Consider the following 13,218-nt stretch of genomic DNA (forward strand, 5'->3'; position numbering starts at 1 on the left):
GAAGAACTCAATATGAGCTCCACGGCTTCCGATCTCTGTGATGGCTTTTCTCTGCTTCCAAGTGTATTAGATAACCTAAAAGCTGCATTTTCCTTTATATATTGCATACAAAAGTCGTGGGCTAAAGTTTTTCCTTTTCTTTTTTCAAGTCAGCTTCAGGGATTAATGCTAAGATGGATACTTCGCGTCCACTTCAGCTTGGAATTTTCAGCAGCGGATGCTAGGGTGGATGATTCCCATCCAAGCCTTGTTCCTTCAACCCTGACGTGCCCAGGTGTGGATGCTAAGCTGGAGGCTTTCTTGAGACTTCGCTGCTAAGGCTGCTAGCTCTCCAATTCGCATGCTAAGTTACAAGCAAAGCTTGCACACTATGTTCCTATAATTGAAGTATATTTTTATATTCAAAATTTCTAAACCACCACGCACAACTCAGTTAGTATAAAAATTAATAATCAATATAGTTGGGTATATTCAACATAAAATAGCACCAAAAAGTGATCAAACATGAGTGAAGTAACATTTAAAAATAAAAAATTATACCCAACATCACCACCCTACAATTAAACTTTTATTCGTCCTCGAGTAAAGAATAACTAACATAAAGTTGATGAAACAAAATTAAGCTCTTCTCTCAGGCCTCAACTACCAAATTTTCAATTAAGCACATCAATCTCATAATTAAGCCATAGTTTCAATTTAAGCTCAAGCACCCCCATGACTTTAGTTGATACTAATTAGACCCTTGCATATGTGTCCTTTAATTCATTTCCCCCGTAATCAAAACATGTCAAGCACAATATTGAATAGTTCAAAATTATCAAATAGCAAGTTCGGGACATCTCAACCTTAGAAACTGACTCCCTAACATAATTTCTTCCGGGTCAACTTACTTATTCTGACTGAAGAGCCTAATAAAGTTACCTATCTATCATGAAACATGTTCCCTCACCAAAAAAAAGAGATAGTCCACACACTCAAATAAAATTCGAATGTAGTTGGGCTTCAAATAACGGAAGAGATCGCTCACTCTCTCAAAGAAGTTCACATGCGCACAAAAGGTACCATATGCTTGCCCATTAGGTAAGTCTCTACTAATGTAGGCATGTTCAATCTAAAATCAACTAGGACTTTTTAAGTGTTGTTATGTAGGCTAAGGGACGAGTAGGATAAATATGAATAATAGTGACTAACCTCTCCCCCCTCCCCTGAAGCACTTTAATGTAATGCAATAATTTAATTCAAGCGCAAAATTGTAATAACCCAACTTTGAATACCTTTATACCAGATCACTCCAAAGTACTTCCTCTTTCTTTAAGCACTTCATGCATGTACAAATCACTATCCAAGAACATGCAATACAAAACTTTTTTTCTTCTTTTTTAATTTTTTTTTTGTACATGTATATCTCTTTTTTTCTTTTCTCTTAGCTAATGAAAATAGTATTCCTAAACAAGTGCATCCATCTTCCTATATTTGGTTCCACTCAAAAGGTACTCATGTTCTCTCCTTACTTCTTTTTAGCGCTTATTATGGCTATTAAAGTGCTTTTAGAGGCAAAAAGGTTCAAAAGAGTTAGTTAAGAACAAAAAGATATAGGCTTTGAATGTGAGTACCAAACAAAAGGCTCATAAGCTCAAAAGGGCTGATTAGGGTTGATGTTAACAATGATAGTCAATACGGCTCAAACAAGTCAAACAAGGCCCAAAATTATTTTTTTAAACCGAGCAACACCTAGAATTTCGCTTCGAATCACATGCTGGGCAAGTTCTAGACTTAATTGCACTACATGGAACTACACACAAAAAGCTCACAACCCTGACACATGACTCAATCAGGATGGCGGCCAAAATTTTAATACACAAGGCACAACAGTAAGCACAAGAGTTAAGAAAATGAGCCTAAACGTTACAAACAAGCTATTTATTCTTCAAGGCACAGATAGTTCTCAAAAAAATAAATTACATGGGAGTTTATAATCCACATGCCTAGGCCTAACTCTAATGGTATCAAATAAATCACGAAGTATGTCGAATTTAGTCCGACTCTTTATATTCTACACTACTCTAAGAAAAAAAGTACCAGGTTCAAAAGTTCATACCTTGGAAAAGAACCGATGCCCAAAGAAAAACTAAGGAGAATTATTATCTAACTAAGATTAATTAAAAATAAAAGAAAAATATTTTTAATTTTTTATTAGATCTTAATCCCTCAAGAAAGCTGTACAAGAAATCTATCATCCGGAAAAGTCCCAATTTTTATAATTTTTTTCCTTTTTTAGTGTTTTTCAAATTATTTTTTTAAAGCAACCACTAAGCTATGAAAGAGTACTATAACTAAGGTAAAATAGCAAAGAAAATTACCCAGATAATTTTTTCACCCCGTACTTAACATTGTGCATTGCCCTCAATGCACACCACAAAATAACAAGAGGGTAAAAGAGACTCCTTGAAAGGCCAAAGGCCGAAGCAACAACAACTCACGGGGTATTAAGACTTCTTCAAAAAGCACTTGTCTTGTGTGTGGGCACCCCACACTTATTTTCGGCCATCTGCTTATTTTTGCACACGTCTAATGGCTTTGATTCTCTGCTTCTACTCCTATAAAATAAAAAATAACACTATAAAAATAACACAATAAAAAATAAATAAACAAAAATATTTTTTTTATAAAAAAAGTAAAATTGGGTTGCCTCCCAATAGGCGCCTTCGTTATAGTCGTGGAAAGACAATGCTACTCTGTTCAGACTAGACGCTTTCGCTTCTTCCTCTTCAGATGGAATTTAGCCTTTTTACACACTCTAAGAAGATCTCCTCTTTCACCCCTGACTCTTTTCTCAATCACCTTCACACACTCAGCTTGCGACATCACCTCTTCTAGCTAAGCTTTCTCATATGGATCACTATAATTCACATAAGGACTATGCTCTATCCCCTTGGATTCCACCACAGTAATCATGCATAAGTCCTCATAATGCTTAGGGAGCTTAAATGCCTTATACACATTAAAAGTGATTTCTTCATCATGCACTCTCATCTTCAACTTTACTTCCCTCACATTAATAATCTCTCCACCTGTAGCTAAGAATGGTCGTCCCAAAATAATGAGCATTTCCTCATCTACCTCATAATCTAGAATAATAAAATCAGCAGGAAAAATAAACTTTCCTGCTCGGACTAACACATCCTCAATAATTCCTTCCGTCATCAATAGAGACCTATATCCCAATTGTAAGGTGATTGTAGTAGGTCTAAGGCCCCCAAATTTGAGTTGTTTGAACACAAACAATGGCATCAAATTTATACTATCCCCTAAATCACACATGGATCTACCAACTTCTTTTTTCCCAAAAGAAAGGGGAATCATGAAACTCCAATGATCCTTCTATTTAGGGGGAAGTTTACTCTGAACTATCGCAGTGTACTCTTCAGTAAGTACAACTATTTCAAACTCTGTATGTATTCGCTTGTTTGCCATAATATCTTTGGGATACTTAGCATACCTAGGCACTTTCTGCAAATCCACCAAAGACAAATTAATACGAATTTGGTTGAGTATATCTAAAGAATTCTTATACTTAGCATCATCTTTTTGCTTCTGCAGTCTTTGTGGAAATGGAGGTGGTGGCCTTGTAACAATTACTGGGTATGATCTCTTGCTCTCTTTCTTAGTCTCCTCAACTGGATCAGGAACCAATTCTCCTTCAGGCCTAGCCTTATACTTCTTTTTCTTTTGGAACTTCTTTTAATACTCTTCTATTTCTCAAGGTAACCGCATTGACTTGAGCTTTAGGATTAGGCTCAATATCACTAGGAAGTGCCCCAATTGGCCTATTATTCTACGCACTCACAAGTTTCCCCATTTCTCGGTCCAGATTTTGAATAGCAGTAGCCTGATTCTGGTTATGAGCAATAGTTTTTTAGCATCTCCTCAATATTACCCATCGGATTAGTTGATTGATCAATCTATGGCGGTTGAAAAGTCTGGTGCTGGCCTTATGGTCTGAGCTGATTCTGAACTCCTTGATTTCCACCCGATGAGAAATATGGGTGGTTCCTCCAATTAGGATTATAAGTATTGCCAAATTAATTTTGATTTGTCTGACCTCTATTTGCATTCCTCACAAAGTAAACAAACTCTGGATTTACTGGATAGACATCACTGGTATGGCCCTTGCCACAAACTTCACAAAACACATGCACTTGCTGTACTGGTTGAACTTGTTGCATAGGTTGAAACTGCTGTTGGTTCTGAGGCACATCCATCTTGCTGATTTGATTTGCAAGAGATGCTACCTATGCAGATAATGCTGATACAACATCCAATTTAAGTACCCGGTAGCTTTGGGAGCTGTATGTCCACCTGCTTCTCCTTGCCAATCTGGATTGCTTTTAGAAAACTTGTTCAAAAGTGCATAAAATCTCATCAAAACGCTTTTCCAATACTTGCCCACCAGCTGCTTTATCTACCACTATTTTTTTAGAGTGAAGACCTTCAATAAAAGTATGAGATAGCACCTCGTTGGTCAGGTTATGGTATGGACAGTCTCTTAGTAGCCCCTTGAATCGCTCCCAGGCCGCCTAAAGTGACTCACCTTCTCTCTGTTTGAATGCAACTATCTCACTTTTTATCTTTGCAGTTTTAGCAGAAGGAAAGAACCCAACCAAGAATTTGCAAGCAAAATTATTCGACGATGTAATAGAGTTAGATGGCTCAGATTTTAACTACCTCTTGGTCTCTCCCAACAGAGTAAAAGGGAACAATGTTAGCCTGATATAATCGAACGTGACCCCATAGTGATATAAGTATCACTAATCTCCAGAAAATTCAGAATATGTTGTTGGGGGTCCTCGTGTGGTAGTCCCATAAACTGTCCATTTGCATGAAGTAGTTGGATCATACTCTGCTTAAGACTCAAAATTCCTAGTGATCCCAAACATAACGGTACTAGAGGTGACATTAGCAATGATAGGCATAGCTACCTCTTGTACTGCCAATGGGGTGTGTATCTGCCATTTCAACAGGGAGTTGAATGAGTGCTTGTAGATTATTTGCTTCTCGAGCTTCTCTCAACCTTCTGTGAAATGCTCTATCAGGTTCTGGGTCAAAATCATGGAATTTATCTTAGCTTCTAACCCCTCACATTCAAGCAGAGTACTTGAGATCAAACACATAACTAAAAAGAAAATTAAAAACTTGATTTGATAAGTAGTAAAAGCATAATCTAGTAAAATAATTAATTTCTATGTCACCGGCAATGGCGCCGAAAACTTATTGCCCTAAATCGCACACGCAAGTATTCACAGTCAATCAAGTAATAAAGAGTGAGTAGAATATCGTTCCCATGAGGACTTGTGATCAACTGTCAACTAAATCAAGAAAATCCTAATTTATTGAGTAAAACACAAGTTTAAGGTAATTTTTGTTTAATTAAATTTACTAACTAGAGTTGCGATTAAAAGAAGATCTAATTCACACTTAGCACAAAAATTTTAATTCAATAAAAAATAATATTCCTTGGTCTTGGTTATGTGACAATCCTGTTGAATTCTTCAATCGACTCGACTATTAATTTATCTGGGTTATTAGCTTGCAAGATCAACAATACTCGTAGAAATTTGATAACTTCTACTCGTCTATTCAATTTATTCTAAACCCTATATATTTAGGAGATTATAGATAAAAAGAATGCATTAGCAGTTTCTTGCACAATTAGATAAACACGACAAATAGGTATATTTCTATCCGTATTCGCAAATCACCCAATGACTAGGTTCAAGATCGTACTTTGTTCAATCCTATTACAATCAAGAATTACCTCTTTCAAGTTCATCTCAAGATTCACATGTAGTATCATTCTTAGCTAGGCAGTAAAATAATTAAGCTCAAGATATAAATAAATAATCCAATATGATAAATTAAATTATCAAATCAATCTCTGAATATCAACATTCATGTAAAATCACAACCCCAGAATAAACGAGTTTAGCTACGTATAGTCATGGTTGCAATCTCAAGTAATTCTCAAGAATACATAAAAATCAATAAAAGTAGGAAAAAAGAAGAACTCAATATGAACTCCATGGCTTCCGAACTCTGTGATGGCTTTTCTCTGCTTCCAAGTGTGTTAGTTGACCAAAATGTTGCATTTTCCCTTTATATATTGACGATAAGTGTAGATTTTAACCATTTATTAGTACCTTCTTGCTTTAGTTTTAGTCAGAAAGTATTGATTTTTGTTCCCAAAACTAATAAAATTGTACAATTTGCAGGCATGTTGGAGAATTGTACCTTAATGAAGAAATCTAACTCAAAAAGGAGTAATCCAGCTCAAAAAAGCAAGAAGGAGCAAAGCAGGCCAAAGTGCGGTCCACAAAAGAAAGTGCAGTCCGTATAAATACACTTGCGGCCACAGAGAAGACATTTGAAGCCTCAAAGGAATTTTAACAAGTGCGGTCCACACACCAAATTGTGTCGCTGCAAAAGCTGGTCGCACTGATAAGATTGAAAAAGTTCAGAGAAGGTGCAAAAAGACCAAGTATGAAGCCTCGCTAAAGTGCGGTCCGCACATAAAATATTGCGTCCGCAGAAGTTGAAGTGCAACCACAGAAGGAATTGTGCAGCTGCAGAATGTTTTCAGCCCGATGAGAAGAAGCAAAGTGCAGACCGCACATGGAATTGTGCGGCCGCAGAACCTCTCGAAGGGCATTTTTGTTAGCAAATTTCAGAGCACTATAAATGGACGAGAAACACTTTTTAGGCCAAGTTTTGTTTTGTAATCAGCTGTAGCAGTTATCTTTTACTGTTTTGGGAAAGTAGTGACAATTATTAGTGAAAATCCATTAGTTTTATCATTTAATTATCAATTATGGCTTTGATTTCTTCTTCTTCTTTGTTTTGTTTACCTTCTACCATGAGTAACTAGATTTTATCTAGGGTTGTGACCCAATCTTAGTGTGTAAACTATATGGGTTATTAATTTTAGTGCTTGTTTAAGATTGGGTGTTTATTATTTAGCCTTGTTTATGTATTATTTTTAGAATTAATGGTTGCAAATATTGATTCATGCCTATTTGACTTAGTTCTTGCATGAGAAAGAGGGACTTAGTCTAGGAAAACTTGGCTAACAAGAAATTGGGCTAGTTAAGATTTTGGCTAATTAAAGGGTTTGAGCTAGAGATAGGAAAAATCCGACTTGAGCTCATATCAATTGTTTGAATTGATATCCAATTGGACTTGAGAAAGCCAGTTTGGGCATAACCACTCTATAACCGAGAGGTAGTGGGTGGGTACTTGAGGGTTGAGAGTTATAATACACCCCGATCAATAAAATAAGTATTAACGTAATTTACCCATTAGGTTTTCACCTAGGTGAAGGTTACATCCCTAAGCTTTTTCCCATTTGATTAAAAACATCAAAAGCAATTATTCGCTTTCTAATTTTGTCTAATTAATTTAAAATTTGTTAGTGTTAATTTTGGAATTGGAAAACAACCACCTTTTTTTTGGAAGTGCAATTAAGTTGTTTCACGTGCTCTTGTCAAGTATCTTACCTAACACCCCTCACAAACTCCCTGTGGAATTTACCCCGACTCTTGTTAGGTGCTATAATATCATCGACCGTTTCCACTCACTATTGAGTATGGATTGGACGTGGATCAATTTTTGGCGACGTTGCCAGGGAGTTTTGTGGTGTTAGCTATATATTTGAGTATATTCTTGGAATATCTTCTTTCCCTTCCGTATTACCAATTTATTGAAGAAATTTTAGGTACAAGATAGCGAATAATGAGCTCGAAAATATGCCATTGGGTGAGTTGGATGGGGAGGAGGAACAACTAGACGGTGTACCTCAAGTACCATAACCAAACTGCTGAGGCCGTGGTCAACAAGACAACGTGCCCCCACCTCCCTCCAACTCCATCACCACAACTACAAGCGGCGCAGCACCGGATTTTGCCCAACGAAGGTTATACAAGTGCAATAGTCCCCTCTCGCAATAGGGCAGAAAACTTTCAAATTACTAATGTGATGTTCACTTTGCTAGAGTAACTCTCTCAAACTTAAGTCTTTGCTAGTCCTCAAGCAAATAGATTAGTTCCCACCTCCTTAAAGTGAAAGTTCATTTCAAAGAGTCAATTGTAAGCCATTCATACTCAGTTAGGACCAACAATTACCCACAATACTCATGCATTTTCAACATGGTGACAAAACATATGTTACGTGCATATAACTCTAATGTGATATTTGAGCTTCAAGAATTGACTTCACTCATTAAGGACTCTTGTTCTATCATATAAATCATGGTGGACTCCAAACTCTTCCTCCTCTACCTTCCATTTGCCATGGTCACTTCAAGAATTAACACTCAATGACTAGAGAAATGAAGGATTCACTCTTCCCTCACAAAGGAATGTCACAAGTAAGGCATCAAGTACCATAGACTTGCCCCTCATGTAGATCTCCACTAATGTAAGCTCACTCGGTTCAAAATCAAGTAGGACTTCTTTCGGATTGTAATGAAGGCTTTTCAATTAGGTTATGATACCATATGGTATACGTGGTTACACCCTTCCTTAAGCACTCCACATTTTCATTTCTTGGGTCACATTTACCAACCCTTAGAGGCATTTCTTTTTCTTGGGGGCTAGAGAGACTTGAGATAACTCTTTCTTGTTATTTCAATTCTTTTTCTCCCTAGATTCTCATACTAGAGATAGTTGCCTCTTTTTTATTTCATCAACCTTCCTTTTTATTTTCTTTTTAGCATTTTCCTTTTGTTCTTTTCTTTTCTTGCCTTCTATTTTCATAGAGATCATTTCTTTTCTTTTTTTGGTACCTTGATACCTCTTTTAGATTCCTCAACTTTCCCCCCAAACTTATGCCTTCAGCCACTTATTTCATAAGAGTGTTAAGGAAGGTCCGGGTGCCAAGAGAGGATTACAAACAAAGCGGGTAAAGGCTCGTAGCATGGTTACCAATAGAGAAATGATAAAGGCTCAAAAGGGTTGACTAGGGATAACAAGCATTGGGTGGCAATAGAAAGCTCAAACGGACCAAGGAAAGCCTACAATCATCTTCCAAACCAGCAAACCTAGAGTTTTGCCTTGAAACACATTCGAGGCAAGTTCTAGACCATCCACTCACATACTTGGACTAGCAACAAAAATTATCTCACCTCTCATGCAACTAGACTATAAAAGAGGATAGAGTCTAAAGCCTACAACGATCACAGTCGAGTTAAAGATCACTATGGTCCAATCAACCACCCAATGATTATCAAAGTCAACTCAAGAATCTCAAAGTCACTAACTAGAGCTATTTTCTTCCAAAAACCTTGTTTCAAACCATAAGTACGTAGTTAAGTGTGTTGGTACCAAATGATGCATGAATAACTCCTTTTAGAGAATGACTTGATTAGGGATTTTATTCATTACTTCTACTATTATTATTACCTAAACACAAAAACGGACTTATTCCCTTAAGAAAGTTGTCACACCATCCATCCTCGGGACACCCGGTTCACACAAAAGACCACCATTGGAAAGAACCATGGAATTAATAAAATCAAAGGCTTATTATCCACACTACTAAGAAAAGACATAAAAGCTACTAACATAAAAAGAAACTACTAACATAAACAAAATCAAAGTAAACAAATAAAGAAGCTAATGAAAGTAATAACTACTAAAGTAGATAAAATAAAAATAAAAGAGAATCATCCAATTATTACATTCCAAATGTATCAAATAATATCCACCCCCAAATAAAAGTAAGCATTGTCCCTAATGCTTAACAAAATAAGAGCAAATATAGAATGGGCGAAGAAACTCCTTAAGTGTCCTTGGTCATCTCTATGTCCCCAACAGCTTCAGTCCTTGTTGGCTCAGCCAACTGAATATCATCATCAAATCTGGGAGTGGCTGGAGTGGTAAACACCGCACGCACTGCGTCAGCAGTGTTCGCGGCAAGGCATGGCTCCTCAGACTAGACAACGAGAGCATCCTATGTAGATGGATCTGGGGTGGGCTGGGATGGGTCAATCGGCATATTAAAAGGCAAATCACCGGCTGTAGCTAGCCGGGTCACCTTAGTTCGAAGATCATCTACTGATTTCTTGCTAACTTGGGACTTCCGCATGTTCTTCACCTGCTTTGTCAACCCCTCAATAACAGAGCCATGTTGCACCAGTGTGTCCAGAATCACCTTCTGGTTGTCCAAGATCTTGCCCAACTTCTCATCAATGTTAGTGAGATCCCGAGGTGCCTGTGTGGATGACTGCCCTGCAACAACCCTAGAGATCTGAGACAGCTTCGAAGTAGTTGCCTACATCCAATTTGAGACTCGCCAATGTCTGGGAGTCTCGTAGAGCAGAAAGTGGGCCTGTAGGCATGGACACCAACCTCAAAACTGGACTAGGGACTGCCCTAGGAGCTGTGGAAGGAGTTGTAGAAGGAGCTGAAGATGTTGGCCCAGGTATAGCAGCTGGTGCACTGATAGAAGGCTCAACAGATGTGGATGGAATATCAGCTGTATTAGAAACTAGCACTACCGGCTCATCAGACTGGCTAGCAATAGGAGAGGGCTGAGTACTTTTCTTCGAGTTCCTCGGATCTTGCAGGTTGTACCACTCAAACGGCCATGTCGGCTTTACCTTTGTGTCAAATGGCCTGGGATCTACCTTCGCATCTGTCAGATACTTAGTAATAGTACTGGGGTAGGGGTAAGCAATGTTACTTTGCTACGCCACCAGAGAGATGTTGGTTGACATCAGGGCACCCACATTGAGCGGGTACCCAACCATGATAGATGCCACCAAAATAACTCGAGGAATAGGTAGATTATTCTCATTTTGGCTCGGGTCAAGCCTGCTATAGACAAAGGTTTGCCACCCTTTCGCCTTAAAATCAGCGTGCTCCGGAGAATAGGTACCCCATCAGCAATCTATGGTGGAGTTGGCCCTGGTGCTAAAATCTCTGCAAGCTATGGCCTGGCCTCTTCTTTCAAAGCCAACCTCTCTAAGTACCCCCTAGACTCAAAATCCTCAAATCCCAAGTGCGCATTCAGCATGTGCTGATCAAATTTCCCCTTGAGGTTGCGTACTTTGGTTACCTTTGACCCTTTGCAAATGTGTGAAGTGTTGGCATACAACTCGCGGACAAGGTGCTCCTTGACATCTACTAACATTTTTGTAAATAGCATCCATCCCTTTCTCTTTGTGAACTGCTCCAAAACTGCAGGATTAGACTTATCAATATCCTTCAGTAGAAACTGCCACTCATGAGTTAAAGACCTCAACAACCACCATATTCAGAAATCAGAGATAGCCTGACGGCTCATAAATCTATCCTCCCAATCCTTCTTCTTTTGTCCGAGCTAAATCGGCGGATGTACCTTCTCCCCCTCTCCCATCATAAGGAACATCATCAGAACCAGAGCCTGCAGCAGCTGCCTCAGACTCCTGACTGGCACCTTTTGAACCCTGGGAAGTGATGTAGGATGTAGAAGCCACATCCAGAGGCTCAGATCGTCCCTGTGGCCTGGACTGCTCAACTGTGTGCTCCTCCGGAATAGATACTAAGTTTCTCTCAGAGGCTTCCCTAGATGGGGCATAAGAGCTAGACTCAGAGAGGTGTCTACATCTCCCTCTGCCTGCTGTTGTTTTCTTCCTTATTGTCTTTTGCACACTTGGGGGGTAAAGAAACTTTTCCCCAGCCCCTCGAAGACTCTCCTCTTCCCTTGGAGGATTTGCCGCATCCTCGTGATCAAATCATTGTCTGTATCAACACAAAGAGAATTGTCAGTTACAAATCATAATTCAACACATTTAAGACTCAAGTAAGCGAGAGAGAACAATTTAGAAGTAGTGGGGCTACAGAGGAATAAATATTCTGTAGAAATGGGAAAGTGTGGTCCGCAGAGTGGAAGTGTGGACTGCATAATTTCAAGTGCGACCGCACTTCTGCTAAGATGTTCAGAGGTCTAAGGTGCCTCTTCTCAAATGGACTGTGTGTGGCCAATATGTTGCCGTAGAATTCATCTGCAGTTCACAAAATTAAAAGTGCAGTCCGCACATCTGCATTCAGAAAATAACTCTTTGATAGAAAGTGCGGACCTCAATGTGGCCTCTCCAGGAATTCTGCGGTTTACACAATTAAAGTGCGGCCGCAGAAACACTATCCTTCTACCAGTCACCATAATTAGCAAACTGTGGACCACACAATTTTAAGTGTGGCCGCAGATTTCAAAAACAAACGAGCAAGTATTTATTTTACCTAGGTTTTGCAAATACTTATTCAAATCTAATTGGCAACATGGTATACACATAAGATTCAACTAACCTAATCCATTCTAGCATGTTTCAATAACTACCCATTACAAATCTACCCCACATGGATACACGTAAGAATACAATAACGGTTGGCCTAAAAAGAAGCTAAAAAGTGAAAAAATAAATTAAAAAATCAAAATAAAATAAAATCAATATGAAATGATGCATACCAGATGATGTGAGTGTGCAAGATCTTGTGAGTACAAATGGGTGTGTGTGCTTGACAGTATGAGATCCTCAGGTAAGCTCTCAGAGTAACCGTGATTTCTCAAGAGAGTGAAAGGTGTAAAATGAGGCCTAAACTTCTATTTATACTTAGAGTAATTGAGAGGGAAAAGGGCCGAGTACGGCCGCACAATTCCAAGTGCTATCTGCACTCGTTCACCTGGCCTTTAGTTGTCTGCTTCCCATGTGCGGTCCACACAATTTTAAGTGCGGCCGCACAATGCTCCTTGTGGTCGCATAATTGCCCCAAACTGACAGGGAAAAAGTTCAGAGACCCTGTCATTTGACATCCAATTTAGCTCCAGGAAGTGCGGTCCGTAGATGAATATCTGCGGCCGCACAAGCTCTTCCATGATGCAAACTTTAATTTTGCCATAATTGACATGTGTGGTTTGCATTTTGCTTCACTTACACTTTTTTTGTTACCCTTTTTTCATCTAACACTCAACCCTGAAGCACACTTCAAATCAAGTTAAAAACAACAAAGAATACCTAACTACAAAAAGAAAAAGGAAAATAACTTGGGTTGCCTCCCAAGAAGTGCCTAATTTAACGTCGTAGCATGACACAATGTCATAGTATTCTCAAGTAAAGTAAATGACTGCCACCATGTGGGTGTCTCCAATTTTTCCCAAGTAGTGCTTCGCCCGGTGACCATTGACGCA

The 13,218-nt window shown here is 38.7% G+C and overlaps 1 non-coding gene across 1 annotated transcript; it reads left to right on the top strand.

Annotated features, from left to right (window-relative positions):
• Positions 1–4,524: 4,524 nt before the first annotated feature.
• Positions 4,525–4,631, top strand: LOC142175554 (small nucleolar RNA R71). The gene has a single exon (XR_012704665.1). It is a non-coding gene; the product is annotated as a small nucleolar RNA R71 (small nucleolar RNA).
• Positions 4,632–13,218: the final 8,587 nt, after the last annotated feature.

The sequence above is a fragment of the Nicotiana tabacum genome, chromosome 21 (genome assembly GCF_000715075.1).
Source record: "Nicotiana tabacum cultivar K326 chromosome 21, ASM71507v2, whole genome shotgun sequence".
Taxonomy (NCBI): domain Eukaryota; kingdom Viridiplantae; phylum Streptophyta; class Magnoliopsida; order Solanales; family Solanaceae; genus Nicotiana; species Nicotiana tabacum.